This window comes from Pteronotus mesoamericanus, unplaced genomic scaffold (genome assembly GCF_021234165.1).
Source record: "Pteronotus mesoamericanus isolate MK-2021 breed Mesoamerican mustached bat unplaced genomic scaffold, CSHL_Meso_final contig_182, whole genome shotgun sequence".
Lineage (NCBI taxonomy): Eukaryota > Metazoa > Chordata > Mammalia > Chiroptera > Mormoopidae > Pteronotus > Pteronotus mesoamericanus.
The window spans coordinates 6,863,536-6,883,623 of NW_026555078.1; the positions used below are offsets into that span (position 1 = coordinate 6,863,536).

Below are 20,088 nucleotides of genomic sequence, written 5' to 3' on the forward strand. Positions count from 1 at the left end.
GTGCTGGAGTCAGTCTGGCAAGAAGGCCTGAAGTAGGAAAGGCTGACCCTGCCTGGGAATGCCAAGGAGGGAAGGAGAGGAAGCTCGCCAGGATAGGGTAGCAGGTTTAGTGTACTTGGGGCTGAGTGCCATGCTGGGGGTTTGGGACTCCAGCCCCTTTGGGGATTCCTCAATACCTAGCTGAGGGAGGAACTCAGAGAGTGATTGTGGCCTACTGGAAATTCTACTTTTTATTTTCTTTCCCATCCATTTATTTGAGCTGTAAAGGCAGTATCTTCTATGAGCAGACCTGACCTGAGAGAGATGCCCGAATGCAGCCTCACAAGGTCCCTCCTCCCGGGCAGAGCGCAGAGCAGAGTAACGAGAAGCCCATTCACCATCCACTCCAACGCACCAGTGTTTCCCGGCGAAGTGCCTGTGTTTGCATATCATTGACATTTGTTGTACATGAAGAAACTAGGTATTAGATGCTATGTAGATGTTTCCTTCGAGTTTTCTGAAGAGGGAGAGAGACACTTGTCAACTACTGGATCCACACAGATTAAAAACAACACCCATCCACCGAAAGAGGAATGTTCCCAGTTAATCGAAGCACTTAGTATTTAGCTCTGACCTTTTGAGCGTGTCATTTTGGGGCAGCAGACTGTTAGACGCAACCCGCAGGGCTCCGCCAGAGTGCTCAGGGAAAAGGTCTAACTAGGATGTCCCTGCCTTTTCGGACAAGGTGCAAGAAAAAGAAACTCTCCTCCCTCCCCCCATTGCCCCATCGAGAAGTAGCTTGGTTTTCCAGAGAATGGAAAGAAGGAAAGTGAATAGTGGACGCCAGATAAGGTTCCTGGGGGAATTCCAGCCCAGACTGGGCTGCCCGGGGTCACCTCCGCGTTCCTTCGCAGCTGGTAGAGTTTACGTCTTCCCCGCCTGCTAACAGTCCTGAGCTGGCTGTCTTCTCGTGCAGGTGTGTACCTCACTTGCTCGTCACACAGTTCCCTTTGAGTTGTTTGGCCTTGGTCACAGGTCGTGGAAGGCAGCCCTGAGTGGGAACTCTGACACTGTAGAGGCAATCGTCTTCCTCGCAAAGCATGTGGTGGACCTGTGCTTCTGCAGCCCTTTTGTATAGGACCCTCCACTGTGCCCTGCGAACGGGCTTGAGTGAGAAGTGACCACCATTAGCAAAGCCTCTCCGACCGCTGCTGCCTGGACAGAGCCAGCAGTGTGCAGTGTGCACCTAGCAGTGTGCGGAGAAGTCGGGCGGGGTGGCCAGTGTTCCGGCCTCAGCACCGCCCCAGCACCGCCCCAGCCACCGCGTGTCCTAGATCAGGTCCTTTAATGCCACAGGACCTCATTTTCCATACCTGTACATTAACAGCTACAGACCAGATAATCCTAAGATTTCTTCCAAAAGGAATATGCTGTCATTGTACCCCAAAGGCTAATGGTTTGGGTACAGATTTCAATTCCCTTTGAGCACCTCGTGGATTGTCAAGACATAGTGCGACCTTTTAGGCGTTTCCTTTCTCAGGTTTCTTCAGCCTTTACTGATCTAAAGTAACAACAGTGTCAGTGCCACTTTAAGTGACTGCAAGGTTTTAAAAATGGCCTTGTTGCTTTTTGAAAGGACACATTGTGCACGAGGTTTTGCCGACCCCTCTATACAGAGGGTTTGTGATTGGGAGACCAACCTGTTGAAATTCCCCCAAAGTCAGGGCATACGAGCTTAGCCTTCTTACAAGGGGAGACAGACCGTCTCAGAGGTAGAGAATGACTTTTTCTGGCCCGTTCAGGGAGCTTGCAAATGAAATTTGTTTCCTTTTGTCCTTTTCCACTCGGCAAGTACCCTTTGACTCTTGGCTGCGAGTGGCCTGGCATGAGCGTGGCTAATCTCTGGTTAAGGGCTTTATCTTCTCCAGGGTGTGATCAGCCAAAAACTTTTTGCTCTACTTGTTGACTGGGACCTGGAGGGGGTCTAGATGGCTCTGTTCCCTGAGGCTCAGACGGAGCCAGCCAAGAGGGCTCCACACTCAAGACAGAAGTAGCTGGCACATTGCGGGGGGCAACTGGGTAACTTTTTGGTAATTACTCATTTTCAGGCATGCCAAGGCTGCACTTGAAACTCAAATTATTCACACACATAATAGCCAAGCTCTCAGTTTCGTTGCATTTCCCTGCTGAGTACAGAAGGAATAGGGTAATTTTCTGAGAAGTGCAAGGGGAAACACTTTGTAAAAGGGCATCAAAGAGGCAGTCGGTGCGCATGGTTGACCCACGTACTGAGTTTTTTGGGGGAGAGAAATGCGCTCGCCCCAGGAGGAAAGGAAGTTTCTCAACAGAGAGCCCAAGTGGCTGTCTCCAAAAATGGACCCCGTGTGCTTCTAATATAGGAACAAATCCAACTGAACCTGCAAGGCCCGGAGAGTCAGCCCCGACCAAGGCAGAGGGGAAAGATGCAGACGGTAAGGGACATAGAAAATGACAGACATTTCTTTGGGTGGCAGAAGCAGTAGCAGCCATGGTCATCTCTGATCTGATGTCTCACCGGCCACCCCTTCCTCCACGTCCCCGAGTCGCTCTTACATCAAGAGTGATGCTCGTGCAGACAAGACAGACGTCCTGAATGACCCTCCCGTCCTCCCAGGACCTCACCTGCGTCCCCCTCTTATTTCTCCAAATCGCTCTCGCCCACGCTTCTCTGTCTGCGCTGTCTCCTACCTCCTCTGAAAGCTGTTTGGAGGAGTTGCAAAGGCCACCACATGGGGCTTCAGAAAACTACGGTCCAGGTCTAGATACTGCAACAACGATCCCCGCTTTTGAATATTCCCCCATGTCTTCATCCGTCTGTTTGTTCTTGCTGCCTTTTATCCGACATGCACTCCCTGAGCACTTCCTGTATGCTGGGCTCTGTGGGCTCTGAGGTTCTGGCAGTGAGGACAACAGGTGAGCGCCAGCCCTCGTGGAGCTCTTGGTTCATTTTTATGGCACATATTCTTATACCTAAGGGGCACTACTGTATATATTCTAGCTGGATACATGGTTCATGCCTTCTCCAGGTTACCTATCCATAGTTAGATGCCCAGACTCTTCAGTTGGAGAGTGTACCAGCTGGGAAAAAAAGGTAGCATAACAGAGATTTCTATTTTAGAGATTCCAGCCCCCGGTTCAAAAGTACCAAGAACTTCATTCACCTTAGTTTGCACTTAGTTTTGTTGGGTCAGACAGGTGTGATGGACTGTCAGAGCCTTTCAGCTTATGAATCAGTCATTCATTCAGATGTTCATTGAAGGCCTGTGATGTGTCGAGCACTCTGCTGGCATTCCTGGGGGGGCTTCCGGCAAGCTCTTTCCTCTACACCTCAAAGAGGACATAAGATAATTGCAGAATTAACAGAAATGAAAAAACACAGGACACAGTCTCCATGGAAAGGACTGCTTCTGGTAGGGTTTCTGCCAATGGGCTGATTGATTTCCATGATTTTCCACAAAGCCAAGAAAAATACAATCTTCTGCTTCCCCTTCCCCCATGTATGTACTATTATGTTGTTTTTCCCTATTTTTCAAATGAGAAAACTGAGGTTTCAGGTGGTTAATAACTTGCCCAAGGCCATCCAGTTAAGAGTGCTGGAGCCAGGATATGGACCCAGGCATGTGGCCCCTGATTCTACACTTGCCGCGTTGGATTTTCGTTAGTGACAGGCATAGGCCTCAGGAGGCCAAATGAAACCTCAACCGTCTGGGCCTAGGCTGAACCTGACCTGTCTGCCGACCTGCTGGGTCTCCTAGGTCGATTCGTGGGCCCCTGCTACACGCTCCTGTTCAGGTACTTTGGGAAGTTTCCCGGAAACAATGGACCAGCGCATAATGTTCTGAATAAAGCTGCTTTGAAGGAGACAGGAGAAACATGATGTTTGCAAAAGAGCTGTTGCTCTGTTGGTTATTAACTAGTAGCTCCCAAAGGGCAACTTGAGCCGAATTGTGTAACTTTTAGGTGATACTCGTGATTGCAGGAGATGCCTGGGCTTCAGGGTCAGCTGGAGTTATTAATAACGGCGATGCAATGTTAGCTCCCATTTTCTTCCAATTTTATTTTGCATTGGTTTCAGGTGCTCTCATTCCCACTGTCTGAGCGCCTGCTGAGGACTAGGCCGCTCACACTGGATCTCCGTGCAGTATCCCAGTCTCCCCCACAGCCCTGGAAGGTGGTTCCTGTGACTCTGCTTCACAGAAAAGAACCAAAGGCTCAGAAGGTTAAGCAACTTGCCCAGGGCCTCACAACTTACAGTTAACCCAGCGCTGACTGCCTGCTTAGGCTCTGCTTCTTCCACAGCATCATTCATTTGTAAACATATTTCCTGACACCTAGTGAGAGCCGGCCACTGTTCCCAGGACTGGGGGCGCCGCGGGGAATACGGTAGATAGGTCTGTTTTCTGGAGTTTACACCAGACAATGAGGGCCTGTCAGGGCCTGGGACCCCCACTCAAACTAGGAAAGTGGGAGAGCAGGGTACAGGGCTTAAAATGAAGGTTGCAAGGCCGCAGGGTCCAAAGCCTCTTTAGTAGTTAGAGTTTGATCAGGCATGTAACTGTAGGGACCTGGGTCCTTCAGTGAGCTTTAATTATTTAGCACTGTTTGGTTACAGGGGAAGACCTGGAATGGGCGTTTTGGGGTTGGGGGTTGCAGTTTTGCCTTCTTGCTTTCCTTTGACACCCACCCAGCACCCAGCACCCAGCTCCCACCCAGCCCTTTGCCTGGTGGGGAAGGTGACGGCTGCAGTCTCCCCAGCACCCCTCAGCGTTGCTCGGGGGGCCACATGGATGGAAGTGGTGTGGACTGTCACATTCCTTGCAGCAACCTCAGCACCTCTGCCCTGTCCACTCACTGCTGGTGGCCGCTGCCTCCTTTCTCCTCATATTATCACAACCCAAACGATCTCTACATATTTCCAAACATCCAGTTCTTCAGGTGAGAACCTCAGAAAGGTGCCTGTTTTATTCCCTGCCTTAAAACCCTTTTGCCCTCTTTGAGACTTTCCTCAGCTGGTCCTTTCCCCACAGTTGCCTGATTTCGGGCCCTGTCTGTGGCCTCGTGCGTTTCAGCAAATGCAATGGAGCACTCTCCCTGGAGGGTCTGGCCGGGGAAGTCAAGGTCTTCACCTGAGAGAATATCAGAGATGATTCCTTCAAGCCTGAAATCTACTCATGAGAAAACTGGGAAGGAAACTTGCCCGCCCTGGCCCTCCCGAGTCACAGTCCTGCATTCGGTCCATCACACCGGCCGTGTCTTGGGTATGGACTGTCTTTCATGTGAAGGCGTTTGAAAAGCTGGAGTTTTGAGCTATCATGAAATGGAGCTGCGGGGATTAAATACAGAGTATTCCCCAGAACATACAAGACACACAGTCCTTGCCCCACTCCAGGATAAGATACGGGGCAAGGACGGGGTTGTAGATAATTAAACGACATGAAGCTGGAGGAATTCATTTTTTTCCGTTTCTGATTACAAGTTATTGTTCAGTGTTAAAAATAAAAACATTAAAATCCTAACCAGTTTGAAAGTGCCGATCATGGAAAGTTTAAAGTCCCCAGTGATCTACCCATCAAGGTTTTTTTGTACATGCATTAACATTTCTGATACTATTTTGCAAACAAACAAAAAAATAGACTTGATATATAGTTCTACAATGTGCTTTTCTCTCTGAGCAACTTTTCTCTCCAGTACCTCGTTCTACCTTGTTCTTTTAAAAGCTGCCAATTTCCATTATATGAATGAACTAGGGTTTACTAACTGGTCCCTTTTTAATGGACATGGTGTTCTTTCCCGTTTTCCACTCTTATAAATGGTGCTGAAGTAACTCTTGTGCGTGCATGTTTCTGCTCAGTTGTGTGTTTCTGGACAGTGAATACCTGTAAGGAGAATTGCTGGGTCAAAGCCAAGGTGCACTTTGCATATAGAAAGTGCTACCTATCCCTCTAAAAACGACAGGACCTACTAACGCTCTCCTCAACCATAAGTATGCCTATTTCTTTACATTTTCACCCACAGTGGGTTTTTATGGATCTTTTAAGTCTTGGAGCTAAGTATTTTTAAAGAGACAACATAATTATTTGGTACAATTTAAGTCCATTTTTAAATGTTAAACCTCTTCTGTCAGGGTGCAGAGTTTATTTATTTATTTAAAATATTTTACTTATTAATTTTTAGAGTGGAAGGGAGGGAGAAGGAGAGGGAAAGAAACATCAATGTGAGAGAGAAACATTGGTTGCTTCTCGCACACACCCTAACCGGAGCCTGGGCCACAACCCAAGCATGTGCCCTGAGCGGGAATCGAACAGGCGGCTCTTAGCTTTGTGGGACAACGCCGAACTCGCTGAGCCACAGAGGCCAGGACAGGGTACTAAGAATTTAAATGTATGGTGGTTCCATTTTAGACAGGCATTTCAAAAAAGGTTTTCATTTCAGATTTTTGGAAACCCAAAACTAAAGTCTAATCCCTTCCCAGCCTTTTCTCCAGTGCCTCCCGTTGGAGCTGACTTGTTTACTGGACCGTGGCCTCCAGGCTGTTGAATGTGGACCCACTGGCCTTCTCCGAGCTGCACAAGGAGAAAGAGCCAATTTTCGAGACCCCGTATTTCCATGGGCACCAGGAACCTTCTCGAAGCTGGTTGATTTTTAAGTTAAGCTCCCCATCAAAACGGCTTCCCCCAGCAGGCTTTAGAGCATACATTTCCAAACCCAGATGGCATTGCCAGCCTGGACACCTGGCGGGGACAATGAGCTGGCACCTCCTGTGCCCGCATTAGTGCTGCTCCCGTGATGGCGCTGACGGTCTCAGCTGCGCCCCTTCCCGCCCTCCCCCAGGACCGCAGGGGCGGCGGAGGCGGGCTTGGCCGGGGAGCCCCTGCCCAGCTCGATGCATGCACCAGCGGAGCCACGGGCAGGTAAATTAGCCTTCCTTGGAAGCTCATCGTCCTGGGATGCTCTTCTTTTTAAAACCGATCTAGGAAGAGGTAAAACCACTTTCTATGGAAATTTGTGCAGTGGCCTTATTGTTCTGGGTTTCACAGCCTGTTCTTTCTGCCTTTCTTCCTCCCTCTGCCTCTTAGGACACAGCCTGACAACATGCCTTTACACTTTCTAGGGCACAGGCATGCCTGCTGTCTCTCCAGCCTGTTTTAGGGAGTGACCCTGGTATCAGTCATTTATACTCTAGTATGAATGCAGGGTATTGAATTTTTAGACTGTAGGTAATATGGGGTGAGGAATGAGCTTCCCGTAGGGGATTTTAAGGTGTGGCTCCTTCTTATTCTCTGAAATTACTCCAATGAAATGATCCTCGCCTGAGTGCTGTGTGGATTCAGTGAGCTATTTAGACAAAGCGGAGGCAGAGTAATAGTGTCCTCCTCTGGAATCTGAACAATTCGGGAAACCACGTAGTCCCCAACCACTGATGCTTGAGTGACAACTTCCAAAAATATATTTTGTGTCTTTTAAAAGCTCTTTTAATTTGAACTGTATAATCCACACATAAGCCATTCAGTTTGTTCAAATGGGTCGTGGGTGAATACACTCAAAGATAAAAAAATGAGCCTGAGGTGTTAAGACAGGCGGGCAGGGGTGATGAAGATTTAACCTGCGGGACTGTCACCCTCAAGCGGCGGTAAGTTCTCCAGAATGAACAGAGATGTGGCAGCGTCCCATACATCTTGGCCTATTCTCAGGCTGACGTCTGCATAGTGACACATCACTGACAGGTGACGTGCAGAACTGAAAACATATCAATGTGAAGGCCAGCCAAGGAACATCCTGTGAAATTATCACATGGCCCAGAAGCCCTATTTCCAGATTGTTGGCTGGGGGACAGTATGTGCGTGGCCAACGGTCATTTTTAGGGCTCAAGCCTTGGTTTGAGGAATTCTATTTCCTGAGAGCCAGGCACGATCTTCAGAGCATCGTGTTAGAGGGCAAGCTTCGCCTTACCTGGTTATACCTGCTCCCCACTCGATGCCCCCAGGGCTGGGTTGAAGGTAGAGGACTGGCCGACTCACCCTGTACCTGTATGAACATCGTCAACCTCCTGACATCAGTGAGCGAAACGAGAGGGAGCTGGTATTTTTGGCTGATTTGGGATGTTCCTTCAACACTGGCTTTTCTCTCTTTCTGCCCTGGCCTTTGCTGGTTAGCTTGAGATTTCTTCTTATAGAATCTTGAGCTGTTCACTCTGAAAGAGGCTTTAGGATTCACCGGGTCTTCCCTGCCAACTGCAAACGAGACATCACTCTTGAATCCTGCGGTGGGAAGAGGTGGCCTCCAGGCCACGCGATGCCCCACGGACGCCAGGAAGGAAGGCTAAGCCTGGGCCAGTTTCCTGGCTTGCTCCCTGTTCCAGACTCACTTAACAGGCCAGCGAGGAAAGCTATTTCTGTCGAAGGCCTAGGGAGCAGGGTTTTAAGAAAATAAAACAGAGACTATTCATTTTCTCAGCTGGAAGAAACTTGGGAAAAGAGCCAGTCTCACTCCTCGTTATCAGAAAAGGACACAAGTCCACAGTGGTTCCAAGGCCCCTTCAAGGGGACAGAGCTCTGAAGCCGACTTACGGAGCGTTGGGTCGGACTCCCAGGGACGGCTGAAGTTTCGGCAAAGGGTGCGAACCAAGACCTGCAGGAGAGAGGAGGGAAGGGATGCCTGTGGTGGGGGCAGGGACTCCGAAGCACCTGGGAGAAGGGGTAAAGAGCAGCTTCGGGCCACAGGAGACCTGCCCCTCGGTGGTAAGTACTGAGGGGTGATTATTGGCAATGCTTTCAGCCTGCCCGCCCCTCCACGGAGCAGTGGTATTAGGGGTTCAGTAAAGATGGGCCTCCTGCCGCAGACATCGCAGTAAGTCCTGATCTGGAAACATTTCTGTGGAGGTGGGTCTGTCAGGGAGCTCCCGTGTGGGGGGGGCGGTCCCAGGCAGCTGTCTTGGCGCAGTGACCCCTTTCCTGCCATCCCTTGTCTCGGTAATGCAAGAGCGGGGAGTGTCAGGGGTCGCAGGGCCTCTGGGTGCCTCCTCTGCGCAGCTCTGGGTCCAGAGCAATTGCCCCTACAGGGTAGAAAGCGGGGTGGACGGGCGCCATCGGCTCTGCCCATGCAGCTGGCAGCCCTGCTACCAAGGGAGCACTTCAGCGGCTTAGGAACAAGGCACATGGTCGGTGTACCCAGGTGACAGGGGTGTCCTCGTCTTGGGTTCTGCTGTGTCTTCTTGCTGGACCACCCACTTCTACACCTGAGCCCTATGGTCTCTTCCCCTTGACTCAAGAAATCTTACTTTTTGGTCAGATGGGTTTCTTTAGAGGCAGCTTTCTGGCTCTCCCCATGAGCCCGCCTGCCCAAGAGGCCGCCGGATGGCAGATTCCCTTTCAGTTGCTGAGGGGAGCAGAAGTCCACGGGCACGGATGTCAGATCCCAGCGGCGACTTGGCTGAGTTGTATGCTGACGGGGTTGTGGGTCTGGCAACGCCACCGCTGCAGAGGAGAATGTATAATGTCCTATAATATATAATGTCCTGCCCCCGTCAGTGCAGTAATTCCACATGTCACCTTGGCATTTTCTTTTCGAATGCATTTGGTCTTGTTTGTAACACAAGAAAACAGGAAACATAGACTTCAGAATTTCTGTGTATTTGTCAGTCCTCTGATGGACTTGCTGTGTGACGTGTTGAGCTATTAAATTTCTCTCATGGATAAATGGGAACATGAGCTTTGAAATTTTTATCTGTGGAGCACTGGAGTCTCGTGGTTTATTTTGAGTCAAAGGAAAGCATTTGGATGTCCATGTTGTTTGAGTGTGTGTGTGTAGGAAAAGAATATAAGGTGAAAAGCAGCTAATATTAATTGGTTGTGAAGAGGTATATGGATGTTTAAATCTCACAGACGCTTCAAACGATAAGCAGATACCCTGATAACATTGCCATCAGAAACTAAGGCGTGGGGATGATTTGGGTACAAGATCAGTGTTTGATTTTAAGTCCAGAAAGCAGAAGTCATAACAAAGGAACGCATTGAATTTAGAGAGATGCTTTGCCTCTCCGAGCACAGGAAAGATTTTCACGCTGCAGTTCTTTGTAAAGTCCTTGTGCGACACCTGAGAGACGCAGAAATCCCCCCAATTAGAAGATGGAGGAGTGAAGACACAGAAGGGACTATAGACATAGTAATTATGGGACAGGGCTGAGATGGGAATCCAGGGTTTCTTTTCTTTTTCAAAGATTTTATTTATTTATTTTTAGAGAGAGGAGAAGGGAGGGAGAAAGAGAGGGAGAGAAACATTTGACCAGTTGCCTTTCATATGTGCCCTGACTGGGGACCTAACCTGCAACTCAGGCATGTGCCCTGGCCTGGAATCCAACCAGTGACCTTTAGCTTTGCAGGACAGCACCCACGCACTAAGCTACTCTGACCAGGGCTGAATCCAGGGTTTCTTACGTAGAGAAGAAAAATTACTTTTCATCTTTTTCTGTAAAAATGCTTTGGAGAGAAGCTGGTGATTTCTCTGAGCAGTCAGCTCAGCCTTGTGGGGGTGGGGGAGGTTGGGGAAGGACAGGGAGGGGGAAGGGGGCTGGGGAATCAAGGGCATTACCACTGTCTATCAGGTGTGTCTTTCTTTGCTACACAGCATGGTGGGTGCAAGCGGGGGCAGCACAGGTGCCTGTCGGAGCCTCTTCCCTGCTGAGATGCTTCTGCTGGCTTCCGAGGGGCCGCTGGCCAGGGAGAGTGTGGGTTTGGGGCTTTCTGGATCAGGACCTACGCAGCTCCGTGACCTGGAGCGGGAAAATAAATGAAAACACTCCAATGGATATATTTATTTGGAATTTATTTTGCCAATTTTATACTAGGAAGAACTAAACTTTTTCTAAGAAACTAATATTAAAAATAAATCTTTAATGTTTGTGTGCACACAAAAAGGCATTTACAAACCACTGTGGACATTTGCTTTGAACTGCAGATATTTATAGACGAGTTCAAGCAAAACAGACAGGGTGCCAGGGATGCAAATTTGGTGTGGGCCACTGTTTATATGGAAAGGTTGGCTTTTTTGCGCTGCATCCGAGGAAACCTAGGGCCCCTGGTGGAGTGGGTGTGTTTCCTAATATACATGTATTCATATGGATGGGAGGGAGTTGGTGGTTCTCCTTGTAGCTGTTTGAGGGGCCACATGGTAGTTTTCAATACAGAGGATGTTGGGTCGAGGCCGGGGAAAGTTCAGAGACACTCCGTGCTGTGGGGAGTTGCTAGATACTCCATGCACTTCAGATCCAGCCCTCGGTTCCTCATCACGACACCTACTGAGGGATTCAGCAATCTCCCCTTAACGCCCACACTCACTCCGTGGAGAAAACCTATGCTTTTCACTCGCCTGTATCACTGGTGGAGGATATAAATTAGATTACCTTTCTGGAGAGCAATTTGGTAGCAGGAATTCAGGGCCTTACAGTGTGAGTACTCTGACCCAGTGATTACTCTTCTAAGAGTTCATTACAAGGACACGGAGCTACATTCAAGGAGCATGAAGAAGGCTGTTTATTGAACGCTGTTCGTATTAGTAGAACATTGAGGACAAACTACACATTCCACAGGAGGGTGGCCGAGTCATTGGTTATGTCACACAATGTCGTGCAGGCATTCACTCCATAGCCACTTACTGAGTGCCTGCTATGTTCCAGGCATGTAATAGGTGTGATATCAAGGCTGACATGGTCTCAGCCCCACTGAAACTCAAAATTGGTTGTAGAAACGGATCGCATACGTTGTGAAGTGGAAAACAGCAGAGCCCCAAGTGCGTTTACCACAGGGTGAGATCTCATTTTTTGTTACAGGAACAGAGAAACCCTGCCAAGACGGTCCGAATTGTTCATGGAAGTGTGGAAGCTCTGGGCAGTGAGGAGATACACGTGCTTGCCCCTGCTTTTTACTTTTCTCTAGTTTCCAAGTTTCCCCATAGTAGGCCATTTTGATTTTTGTAATTTTTTAAAATGTGATTTGGAGGAAGGAGAGAAGATGGAATGAGTAGGCCTGGGTGCTAGACCTAACTCTTCCTTAAACTGGTGGCGAGATCTGAGGGCCGCGGGGAACCATCCTGAATCTCCTCGAAACAGCAGGGGAAGGTATAGGGGGCCTCCAGCTCAGGGTTCGAGAACTCCGCTTCTGTCTCCCATGGGGACACTGGGGATGTCGCCGCGGGGCTGGCAGGCCGCGAGGTCCCCGAGAGACAGGACAGCAGTCAGGCGCGGAAGCCCCAGCCCCTGGGCACTTCGGATCCCCAGGGCTCTGGTCCGCTGGGAATCTGGGGAAGTGTGCGAACAGGGAAAGGAGTTGCTGTGCTGGGCATATGAAAATTAAATGAAGGGAGGGTTGGGTTGGACTCACGCGGCCCGATTCACTGCGCTCCAGGGAAACAAATGACGGCGGCTCCATCGACGGAGGCTTCCTGGGTGCCAGGCGCAGCGTAGAGAGCGTTTTGTAGACATTTTCCTAGTTCGGGCTCCCGACGCTCCTGAAACAGGTACTCATCAACCCCATTTTACAGGTGGGGACCTTGAGCTCAAATGGCAGGTAACCTTAGCTGGTCACCTGGGTAGAGGAGGCTGGGATTCCAACTTCAGCCCATCGGCTCTGAAGCAATATTTTAACCTCTGCCCTTTACTGCCTCACACTTCAAGAGGCAAGCTCTACTGTAGCCATAAAAACAGATGTCTAAAGCCAGGGGAATGAACGTGTGAGGGCTGTAGTCATCCATCAAGTGGCAGATCTTTGGGAACCTGAGGGATGCAGAGGCTTAGAATGGGCAGAATCTTATTTCTGATGAAACCTGAGGCAGAGAAAGCTACTCTTAGCTACCTTTCCTGGGAGGTTATAAACGATGAAATTGGGGCTGGGGGGTAGGGGGGAGAGAGAGAGCACACAACCACCCTCATGCTCACTATAATAACCTCATTTCCTGCTTGTTATTTCAAATCAAAAGGCCACTGTTACACCTTATATACTATACCTCCCAAAAGAGCGATAACTTAGACCAGGACTTGACTTTTTTCTTGAAGTACTTCCCTTGCTGGGTTCCAGCTTTGCTTATTTACCCGGTATTAAAAGATTATGAAACATATAGGAGATACCTATAGAGATACACGGATAGGAAAGTTTAAGTTAAAATGAGAACAAGGAATCGTTTCTTTCCTTCACCAAAAGACTGTTCCGGTGTGATAGATGCTGTTTCCTGTGTTTCAGTTCCAGTTCCTCTGTAGTTCAGTCCCTTCTGACTCATCTTATACACCATGGCCGGGCTGATCTTTCTGGGTACTGCTCTCATGATGTCATGTCCTCCCTTCTCTAGAATATTCAATGGCTCCCCGTTGTCTAGGATAAAATCTAAACTTGTGGGTTTGAGATTCAGATTCCTTCTTGATTGACTGATTGATTTGAGAGAGAGGGAAACATTGATTTGTTCCACTTAGGCTTATTGGTTGATTTTTTAAAAAAATTTTTACTTATTGATTTTAGAGAGAGAGGAAGGAGGGGGGAGAGAGAGAGACAGAGAAACATTGATTTTTTTTTTTTTTGGTTCCATTGATTTATGCATTCTTTGGTTGATTCTTGTATGTGCCCTGACCAGGCATTTAACCTGCAACCTTGGTGTGTGGGGACGATGCTCTAACCAACTGAGCTATGTGGCCAGGGTCCAGATTCTTTCCTATTCTGGCTTCAACTTTACCTTTCCAGCCACCTTCCATTATTCCCACGAGTGATCCTTTTGCTCGGATGAACTGGTCTGTTCCATGGTTCTTTGAATATATTCTTGACCTTTCTCACACTGAGCATTTGTTTTACTGTTCCTTGTAGTAAAGAACAAAATGGAATGTTTTCCTTTTTTTTTTTTCTGAAGCCCCACCCATTCTTTCAGAGACTATTCATAACCAAACAATTTTGAATATCCCAGTTTGGGATTCCTTTTCTTTTCTTTTTCTTTCTTTTCTTCTTTTTTAATCACAAGTTGCCAACAGCATTTTATTTTTTCTTTTCAACATCCTGTTCTGCTGGTCTGTTGGCTCTTTTTGCCCAGATGCCAAAGAGCCAGGCATTGATACAGTGAAGGTGGCGAATGCCTTCATGTTCTCCTCTGCGTTGACCCTGGTTTTCTCCTTCTGGCAGACAATCCAGTGGGCTCACTTCTCCTGTCAGTTGGGTGGCCAACTTGAGTTTTTTCAGCAGAGCTGTCTCCCTGCTTGGAGGCCTGTGGGCCGCCTGGGGAAGAGGACGAGCTTGGAGCAGCACCTCTTCGGCTGCTGCCCATTGGCCTTCAGGGACAAGGTGGACTTGCTCCACCTCCTTGGGTCTGATAGAGTAGGCAGCTAGGCCAGGTACGGCATGACACCAGGGCAGAAAGTCCTGTATGCCTAACAATGGGCAAAACTATGGAAAACAACTATTTTAGGCCAGGACCTCGCCCCCAGTCGTGTGACTTTTCTTCCTACAGCATTCTTTAGTCATGTGGTTTAGATCCCCTTACAGGAGGAACAAGGGGCCTGAGAATAGCCTCATACGACTCCCATACTAGCCCTTGCAGACGCCCTAAGCATTAAGCCCTCAGGACAATGAGGTCCTGATCAATATCAAATAATCTTAGGAACAAAGCCTTAGGTCTGTTGACCACAGCAAGAGTTTTGGTCAAACTAGGAATAACATCTAGGTCTCAGTTGTGTTTCGGTTCCAGGCCCTGGAAAACAGCAAAACCAGATGAAGCAACGCCGTGGCTGCCATCAGGACCAGAGGGAATGATTTACGACCCTCCCCTGCAGTGCTGACAGACCAGCAGAGACCATGACCCTGAAAGGACACATGTGGAAAGCTGATGAATATTCTATTGAGATCCTTCCCCAGACCTCCCCTAAAATCTCCCCCCGGGGAGAAAAAACAAACAAACAAACAAACAAAAACAGATAAAAACCCTTAAGGCAAGGGACCCAGTGTGCTCTCTGTATTTCTCTCTCTCTCTCTCTCTCCCTTTCTCACTCTCTAGAGCACGCCCGCGTCTTTCCCCTCTTCTCTCCTGAGGCCTGTATCCCTTGTTCTCTCTCCCCTAAGCTCCAAGGTCCTCCTCTTGCCTCAGTAACTTGTTTCCTGAATCCATGCAGCACAGCCGGCCCACTTCTTCTGCCTCTGTGACTTTCTTTCTAAAAGGGATAAATAAGCCTTTTTTACTAGAGTTCTGAGCTCTGAGTTCTTTCTTATCCAAACTTAAGGACCAAGGTCTAACATCACTGCCAACAGATCCACCAAGTTCCCAATCGTCTGGGCTACCTCTTTGTGGGTGCTGGCCACCCTTATCTCTTCTAGGATAGGTCTGGATGCAGGGTATATGGCGATGTGGCACTTTGGCTTGCCAGGCCTTGTGTCTGTGTGTCCGCTGTGCCGGCTGCTTAAACCATGTGGCAACATGCCCCTGCCAGTCCTTGTGGACGTGAGGCTTTAAGACCATGCCATTTGACCTGGGCACCATGGCTGCTGCCTACGGGCCTTCTCTGAAGGACAACAGCTGCTGGAAAAGGGCCGTTAGGGATTTTTCTTACTGTATACTATCTTCTGTTGCAGTCCCATGTCACGTGGGGCTGTGACTAGATCAGCGCACCGATTACCACAGGGGTTCGATAAGCGCTTAATGAAAGCAGTATTTACTGTGCAGCTGGCTTCAGAAGGAGTGCTTCCTGTCCCGGCCCTCGGGTCCTGCTCCGCCAAAGGGAAGACCTCTTACCTTTCAGAAACCAAGCAGCCAACTTCCTGTCTTGTGTTCAAAATGCATATGTTAGGGTATCAACCAATTATTTGTCATGCATTTGCCACCCATGACTAATCCTATTTTATTAATGAAATGGGAGCAGAGAGGTGACAATACTGGCCTGACCTCACAGAGCTGAGCCATTGGTAGAAACAGCACTTCAACTTCTTTTCTTCTGCTAACTTATTAGGTGACTGTTCCTTTTAAATCATGAGTCATAGGCCATCAGGAACTTCTGTAAATATTCTGGTGCCTTTTTTCATCCTCCCATCTTTTCTCAGAAGAGCCAGATAGTAATTATCTTAAGCGTTGCAGGCTGCGATGGTTTCTTTGCAACTGCCCATCTATGCCCCTATAGTGGGAAAGCAGTCATGCGCAATTCATAAACTAATGGGTGTGCCTGTGTTACAAGCAAACTTCATTTACAAAAACAGGCAGTGGGCCCCGACCGGTGTGGCTCGGTTGGTTTGGCATTGTCCCCCTAAGCGAAGGGTCGCTGGTTCAATTCCTGGTCAGGGCACATGCCTAGGTTGCAGGTTTGGTCCCTGGTTGGGACACGTGCAACAGGAAGCAGCTCGATGTTTCTTTCCCTCTCTTTCTGCTTCCCTTCCTCCCTCTCAGACAAGCAAACAGCAAACAATCAAACAACCAGCCTGGGTTCTCATCTGCTGTCAAGGGGCAGAGTTGCATCATCGCCTGCAGAATTAGGATGTTCCTTCGTGGCCAAAGGCTGCGCCTCCAATCTGCAGGCTGTCCCGTTTCTCACACTGGAATGTGGATCCCAAGAAAAGTCACAATTACAACAAATACATTAAAATGAGACCACAGCACTGAGCTGTTTCCATTGGCAGCAGAGGGCTGGGAGCAATGTGACCCCTCTGCATCGAGGTGCTTGGTAGGAAAATGCTACAAGAAATGGCTGGCACTTGTCCCCCAAGGGGAACAGGTAGGTTTGAAAACAAAAAAGTCTTAAAAACTAATTATCTATGGCTTCAACCCCCAGCCCTGCCAGGAGCATGCACACCCTTTAAGGGCAGGCTCCTCAAAAGGGGCTGGAATTTGAGGGTCTGGTCATTAAGACTAGGCTAGTTTATTCTGCTTTTCCCTGTTCTGAGAGCCATGGCTATTTGCCCTTTCAACAGTGATGCTGCTCAGGATCGGAATTTGGGACAAAGTTTTCAAGTGGCCTTCAAGGAGTTGTGAAGAATATCAGGAAATCCTAATTAGTTCGAGGAAAGAACCCCGGTAATTTCTTGATAGTTTAGACGACTGTAGAAAGAAGGGAAAGAAGGAAAGCTTTAATCATTCTGTTTAGGAGAAAACAGACCAGTTTTAGGCAAAATTAATGTAAATAATGAGCAAATAATTCTTTCAGTTGGCTCTCGACTTTCATTCTATTAAAAATCTCTTTTTATTCTATATAATAGTAGCAAACCTTCACCCTGTGCCACGCATCCCTGGGGGCACTTTACATACATCGCTTTATCTAATCCTCCCAGCAGCCCTATGACGTAGGTGGCATTCCGTTCCCATTTTACAGGCGAGGACAGCCAGGCACCAACAGGCCAAATGCCTAGCCTGTGCTGTCACGGCGAGGCCACGGCTGCACACATCCCGTGTAGCTCACCCTCCTGCCGCCCAGCCACCCAGCCTCTCGTCTTTTAAGTGGATATTGTAGCAGTCAAAAGAACAAGTGTATTCTTTCTAATGGATCTATTGGTTTTTTATAGCAGACCGATTGGTTCCTCATTCAACCTCTTTTTTATTTTTAATAATAATATCTAACTTTTTGGGGAAGATTTTATTTTTATTTTTTATTTTTAGAGAAAGGGGAAGAGAAGGAGAAAGAGAGGGATAGAAACATCAATGTGTGGTTTGCTTCTCGTGTGCCCCCAACTAGGGACCTGGCCCGCAACCCAGGCCTGCACCCTGACTGGGAATCAAACCAGCGACCCTTTGGTGTGCAAGTCGGCACTCAGTCCACTGAGCCACACCAGAGGGGGCTCAGTTTCTTACCTGGCAATGATTTCTAACACTTTCCATCTGCTGGGCAGGACTCTGCTATTTACCTTGCTTAGAAGATAGGGGTGTCCCAGTGGGCCTTTATGGTCAACAGCAGTATCGGGTAAAATGAAGAATTTCCCCATGTGATGTCACTTTCAGCTCAGTAGCAGACCTGTTTCCCAAGGATACCCCTGGTAACTAACCTCACAGGACAGGTGTAGCAAATCAAAAGGCCCACGTATTAATTCACAGTGAGAAATATTACTGCCTGGAAGTAGTTTGGTGAGCGTGGGAACGGGGAAGGGAAGGTCGGATGATTTGAACGTTGAGTGCCATCGGAAAAGTCAGCTGGTCAGAGCCCCCTGTGTAACCCGAGCCATTGTTGCCGAGACCACAACCGCAAGGCCAAGGTCAATGCTGCCAGTGTGCTGGGTGGGTCTTGGAAGAGGTTTCACCTTTGTGGAATTTGTAGGAGCCCCCAGCATCCTGAGTCGCTGACCCATTTCCACCCCCACCCCTGCTTCAAGGGAAGCTTTAGTTCTTTACATATGTTAACAAAGTCTACTCTTCAGGGTGTGGGCAACTGGGTGGTCTTTCTCTTTCTCTCCTTGGAACTTTGCATACCTATACCCCCTGGGAGAAGGGGGCTCTTTCTGTTCTAACCCGGTGGCTTGTCCGAGGCAGAGCTGAGGCTGCCGGGGTGACTCAGAGCCCCGGTGATTACCAGTGACATTGTGTCTGTGGTCAAGTCCAAGGCCTTGCCTTGCACTGTCCCCCAGGCTGCTCCTGGCTTGGCTGCTTTCTGCTCCAAGAAGGTAAGTCGCATATCACCCTGCAGTTTGGTCATTTGTAACATAGGGTGCATGGTACCAGAAAACAGCAGGTCCATCCTGTGTGCGGGGGGCTGGGGGGGGGGTTGGATGGGACAGGGTTCAGGAAGTTGGGGAGGAGGGCCCCAGATCAGCAGACGCACAACTGAGTCTGCAGGGAGTTCACCAGACACACAGTGCTCTGCCATTACGTGGACAATACAGTTGCTCTGAATTGAGAGGGGAGATGGCCTGAGGCTGGGGTGACATTGGGGGAGGGACGGGGTTGCGCAGGAAAAGGAACTTTGCAGGGCTCTCTTTTCTGGTGTCATACCGGCGCCTGGTCCCCAGTGGTCCTTCCCTGCATCTGCCCTAAAGCAGTCAATGCCCCGCCCTCACTGAGGCTTGGACAGGCGGACCCGAAAGGTGAACCACCTCAGAGTCCACTGCCGCCCAGGGATAGGGTCAGACCCCCAGCTCTGCAGCGAACTGAAACAGGGCTCTGCTCCCTGGGCTTGAGATGCCCCGTCTTGCAGCCCTCCCTTGGGAGCCGCTGCAGCAGCCAGCGACGGGGAAGACACAGCTGGTGAAGGGGTGGCCCTCCGTGTTCTTACCTTGTGTGGTGGGCGAGCCCAGAAGCGGGACGGGTCAGGCGGATGGGGGGCCCTGGCTAGGAGCCCTTGGCATCAAGCTGCTGACCTGGGTTACAGCGCAAGCCGCTTCAGAACGCGTGAGGCCCAGCTCCCTCATCGGTCCCTTGGGGACAGGAGGCCCTGCCTCAGACAAACCTCGGCAGGCAGTCCGGGGACAGCACGGAGCCTGGCGCCCAGGTGGCACACAGAGGGCAGAGGCCCGCCCTGTATGGCCTGAGGCGGATTTAGTTTGGGGGTGGGGGTCTTTAAGAAAGGAATACAAAATGGCAAATAATAAAATTAAGTGTAATAGTAAGCATTTATTTCAAATGATGCAAGAAAACACAGAAAGGAAATCATTAAAAAGCTGGCATCCCAAACATCCCAAAATAAAAAAAAAACTAATATTATTAATAGTCAACTGTTTCATGTATGTCTGCATTACTCTTTTTCTGACATTTTTTGGGTTGTGTACTCTTTGCTCATTTCATGTGACAGTGATTGTGGAATGTCATTTTCTCTTGAGAGAATAGCAAGATACTTACTCTTCTAGCATGGTTTCTATTTTTTCATAGTTTAGTCAAAAAAGTTTTTTTAGCTTCTCAACTGGTTATTGATAACATCATGTAAACTTTTAGGGTTGTTAAATTTGGGGAAACCTGAAGTATCTTTCCTTGTGCGCTTTAAGGGTTTGGGGCATTTTAAGTTTTTTTTTGTGCGGTGACTAATCTTAAATGCTGAAGATGCTCATTGAATATATTTCTGGGGTCCTTCCCAGACCTGTGGGGAGGGCCTCTGTGAATGAGGGAGGCTGAGGTTCAGTATTTCATGGTAAATTCTTTGGTGAGTAT

General features: G+C 48.9%; 1 protein-coding gene and 1 pseudogene across 4 annotated transcripts in view; one reads left to right on the forward strand and one right to left on the reverse strand.

The window, feature by feature from the left end:
- FOXN3 (forkhead box N3) overlaps positions 1-20,088 on the forward strand; it is a 352,396-nt gene that overhangs the window by 104,253 nt on the left and 228,055 nt on the right. The window contains exon 1 of one of the 4 annotated variants that reach the window (XM_054567166.1): positions 8,736-8,756. The exons of the other annotated variants lie outside the window; for them this stretch is intronic. The gene's annotated coding sequence lies outside the window, so the exon portion shown is untranslated. Of the gene's footprint in view, positions 1-8,735; positions 8,757-20,088 lie in introns of those variants that run through there. 4 annotated transcript variants of the gene reach the window in all.
- On the reverse strand, positions 14,025-15,516 carry LOC129065841 (60S ribosomal protein L13-like; annotated as a pseudogene).